Source organism: Macadamia integrifolia, chromosome 2, assembly GCF_013358625.1.
Source record: "Macadamia integrifolia cultivar HAES 741 chromosome 2, SCU_Mint_v3, whole genome shotgun sequence".
Classification (NCBI taxonomy): Eukaryota; Viridiplantae; Streptophyta; class Magnoliopsida; order Proteales; family Proteaceae; genus Macadamia; species Macadamia integrifolia.
In genome coordinates, this window is record NC_056558.1 from 41,963,294 (window position 1) to 41,968,331 (window position 5,038).

Genomic DNA, 5,038 nt, shown 5'->3' on the forward strand with positions numbered 1-5,038 from the left:
CAAATCTAAAGCAAAAGATATCCGCTTCTTTTCAAACTTGCACTTGTTCATCACCTAAACATTTTGTAGTCTATGTCGTCCACCCCTCTTGCTTGAGTTCCAACAAAATCTCCACCTGTTTTAATACTTTTTACAAAAATATACATATTCTCAATCATCAATTACTGCGTCACAACCATGGCACCTCTAAAAACCCTAGAACTCCACCTTTAGATGAGCATTTAAAACCTTTAGAATATAGAACCACCATTTGATTGACCCGATTTGTGCCTTATGCGCCCACCATCAACCTCAGTGAACTTGATTACCATTGATCCTTGCACAAACCCACACTATCTATACTATTAGAGAAGAATCCGTTCGATCCATCCCTTCCATTGAGCCCAGAATGGCAAAACAATCTAAAGTGTTTTATGTTTTCCCCAACCCCCTTGTCTATTTTTGGGTTTCTAAGAACTTAGTCTTGCTAGTTATGTGTGATTAGAGCATCACGCTCTAATACCACCGTGGTCATGCCCCGTTCACATAGAACTAGACTGATGATTGAGTCCCCTCCAGGTAACCCAAAACCACCAGGATCATCTGATACAGTAACCACCGCACAGTTAGCCATAAGTAATTATGAAATATAATATTCTAGTTCAGTGGAAGTCTTATCATAAATGATTACCTGTACTTTACAAACTCTTCCTTCCGCTTTTCGTTTATTTATTTTTTCCACCATATGAATCACCATCTTTCTTATTTACTTTCATTTATCTTCTCTCCTTCCACCCTTACGTACGGATACAAATTGGACTTTGAAATTTATTCCCTTCTTTCCTTCCTCTATCATGTTCGGAATCAGACTTTTGAATCGTAATGTTTTTTCCTCTATTTCTCTCTTTCCTCCAACAACTCTATGGATGTAGAGAGAGAAAAAATTAGATATGTACATTGCAAAGGAAAAAAAAAAAAAACTTTCTTAGGCTCCATGTACATTGCCCTTTCCTCAAATCTCCATGCACACCCTACAACAATCATTGAACTCTCTTTGATACCATTTGTTGGGGCAATGCACAACTGCGAAAGAGAACAAATAATCACACGCACAATACGGGAAATGTAATGTAGTTTGACATGAATGTCTACATCTACTTGAGAAAATTGTCCACTTCACAATATGATCCCCCTTTGCTTGTGATTGGGTTTTCCCACAAAGATAATATATAAGATATTTGGATAACCCTAATTCTCACACAATTACATTTCTACCCTTGTATATGTAATGAATTCAAAATCAGATCTAATTACAAATACAAATCCAATAATAATTATATGAACCTCTAGAGTACAATACACACCCAACTCCAATAAATTCATATCAAAATTGCTCTCGAGTGAAGCTATTTGAATTGGTTGGCCCTGATGAATCAACATACATGTTTTTTGAACCACTACTTGAATCATGTGAAATCTAATAATTAATTTTCCAAATTCGATCTGAGTTGAATTAACTAATTTGCACAATCCAATAGATCTAGAGGAGGCAATATTTTGTGCTGCTCAATGAGAAATCAAAGATGAAAAATCAATTATTAGATCTGACATTTGGTAAAAGTTTTCCTTCCATGGATGGTACTCAACACTTCATTCTGGGATTCACAAACCCCTTTAGGGTTTTAATACCTTTCCCAAAAACTTCTCTACGATATCCCATGTGTGCATTTAAAGTACCCATGGTCCCATTCATCATGGCCTTGGAAAAACTTGATCCTTGACATTTCAAGCAGGAAATCATTTTGATCTTTCTTCACTGTAAATGCGAAATCATTAGATCACAGTATATGAAATCAAACTCTTATTCGACCTTTTGGCCAGCAATCCGAATCAGGATCGAATTGTCTTGCGGATAGCTGATCCAACCCCAATCATTTTCTTTTAAATCCACATTAAAGCAAAATGGGATGTTTGTCTTTTACTTCTCTAGTTTGACGATAAAAAAAGAAGTTTCCATTCAACTAATACATTGAACTTCAATTATGGAACCATGTATAAATATAAATCTACAACTTTATTGTTTAGGTACCCACGCTTTGCCTTACCATAGCTTCTGCTTTGGATATGACATGATTACTTTGCTCTATTGATGCTCTCCCCAGTCACATTTACCCCCCTTAAACCCTACAATAGCGAAAGCTTCATGCACTGGAATGCTCTTTTTTTTTTTGTACCCTTACCATCGCTAACCCAACAATTCATGTGGACCATGTTTTGTAATGGAGAACTCCGAGACCAAACTTCAGCACTTCTGCCTTCACACCCCTTTACTAATATACATGATGTCTTCCTTTGATATATGCACCTGCCCTCTGTTTCCTCTATTATTGTTGCTCCTGCGGTTGCCATCTGGTTGACCACCCCGCTGAGATTGATCAAAGAATTTTGCAATTAAGCTCATAATTCAAAAGATTACTGGGGAAAAAACAAACGATATATATATATATATATATATATTAGACCTATCAAATTAAATGGTGTTTCTCTGTTTTGGGATCCACAATGATAAAATGACAGCCAACGTGGCAAGCTCAAACCCAACTAATGTGTTTTAAGACATTCCACCATTGATCAATGCCAAATAGTCCAATATCTAGATTGTCAAAATAATAGAACATAAACTGTCATAATTGATGCCTCATTCATATAGTTTGGCATCTACAAAACAGAAACAGATCACCATTGCAATCATTCACAAAGATCTATGATCAAATAATTATGTGGTGAAGCAGCAAATTCAGAAGGATCACACAAAGTATCAAATGATGTTGATTCATAATAGTTAATACATAACAATCAAATGCAAGCATACCTCTAATGCAATAACACTATAACAAAAATAAGTTATGAATTAGCAAGATGGCATTATCCAACGTCCATATTTACAGTGATCTACGGAAATTTTATTACCTTTCTCAAGACAAATGCCAAATACAAATAAGCAACCTCCCACTCATCCTCTGACAGCGTGAAAGGGTTTCCTCTCCCTGGATTTGGTGATAATGGGTTTTTATCTTTGAAATCTGAATAGTGGAGACTGCTGGATACCAGTGGCTACAGTGTGCCCACCACCTCCAAAGAGAAAACCAGTATACGGGAGGAACAGAGACCCGCCCAAGAATGACTACTTCAACCCACATGATCTTGAGCTTCCCTTTCCATGGCCCCAAGACGTGAAACTTGCACGTAGTCCTCTGCAAGCTGAAGTGGGGATGGGGTGGAGAAAATAACTTATGGTTTTTAACTCTGGTTTGTTTTAGAAATGTTTTTTAGATACCATCTTTAATGATTCTGTAAATAAGTGTTTTTTTTTTTTTTTTTTTTTTTTTTTTTTTTTTTTTTTTTTTTTTTTTTAATGTAAGTTAGGAACGGAATATATTTCTTAGCACATTTGTCTCCTTGTGCCTTCTTCTGCATTATTATCCCTCTTCTCACATATATTGGAATATTATCAATATAAGTTTCTATTCTGATTCATTAAGGATTTGGTGATAATAGGCAGAGACGAAGTTCGCACCGGGTCCAACCCAATCTTGTTTTCAGAAAACACAATTATTTTTGTGAGAACATAAATATATAGAGAGTTAAAGCATCACACCGGCTGCCTATCCCTCTAAGAATGTCGGAGGCAAAAACGAAGAGCCAACCTTGTTTTGTTTTCAAAAAAGTCAAAACAGGAATAGGATAGAAGGATTTGGTTCTCCATATATATAGGATCAGGTGTAACGTCAATGTATATATACATAGAAGAAAATTCATATGTCAAGCTATTGTAATCAAGGATTAAAGTATTGGTATTGGTCGTCGTATCGGTCAGTTAAAATTAAGATACGTATCGGAAGGTATCGTATCGTATCGGAGATACATTAAGATACACTAAAGATATCTACATAAATGGATAAGAAACACTTTTGCATAAAAATTTTGTTAAAAAAAAATTATTGATAACATGTATTATGTATAAACAATAAATTAAGGGTATCGCACTAAAAATTCAAGGCTTGTAGTTGTCCTATAAATATAAAATCCTTGATCCCAACCTTGATTTCCACTTTAGTTTGAGAGAAATATGGCTGGCAGCAACTCTAGAAAAAAAACACCTCAAAAAATCGTGTTTTTCCAAAAAATTACCCATCTTGGCCATTATATGACCATAGCGCACTGTATCGGTACATACCGATACTCATCGATACGTATCGATATTCACCAATACGTACTGACCGATACATACCGATACTCACTAATACATACAGATACTCATCGATACGTAGTAATCGATACATACCGATACGTATCAATACATACCGAAACATACATTTCATCTCGATTTTATATTTTCCATAGAGTATCAGTGCGTATTGTATCATACCAGTGTGTGTTAGTGCATATCGGTATATGTTGTAGGATATATATATCGATATGAAAGGATTTTAAAAATTCATTCTATCGTATCAATGTGTATTATATCGATCGACTAAATTTAAAATACGTATCAAAAGATAACATATCGATATCGAAAATACTTTAAACCATGACTATAATGCATCAGATGATATATGGCGCACCCCTGCATTATAGGGGAGTTAAATCCATCTTTGTACTCTAATATCTTCTTACTATAAAATCACCTCTTTGTACTAAAAACGTGGTACACCTGCCACCTTCCACGAAATGCCTTCCACGTCCACTCGTTTTTATGGAAAGTATAAATTGAATTGTTGAAGGCAGCTTATTTCCTACAAAACTTTCTGACAGGATTTCACTTTCAGTGGCCTCAAAAGGTCAAGCATCCTTTCTAATTTTTACTTTATAGTGATGTGCTTTTATGAATTGTGATTTCTATTGAGATAAGCAGAGGCTGTTTAATACTTTCTTCCTGAATTAAATTTTTCTTTTTTGGATAAAATGGAAATTTATTTTAAGGGAAAAAGAATGTTAAGGAGCCGTTTGATAACACTTCTATTCCTGGAGAGTGTTCTTTTACAGAAGTGTTCTTTTT

At 35.1% G+C, this 5,038-nt stretch overlaps 1 long non-coding RNA gene across 1 annotated transcript; it reads right to left on the bottom strand.

Moving 5' to 3' along the window:
* Positions 1 to 1,969: 1,969 nt before the first annotated feature.
* Positions 1,970 to 3,011, bottom strand: LOC122087579. Its single transcript, XR_006142776.1, has 2 exons — positions 2,950 to 3,011; positions 1,970 to 2,404 (listed from the first exon to the last, which is right to left on the bottom strand). It is a non-coding gene; the product is annotated as an uncharacterized LOC122087579 (long non-coding RNA).
* Positions 3,012 to 5,038: the final 2,027 nt, after the last annotated feature.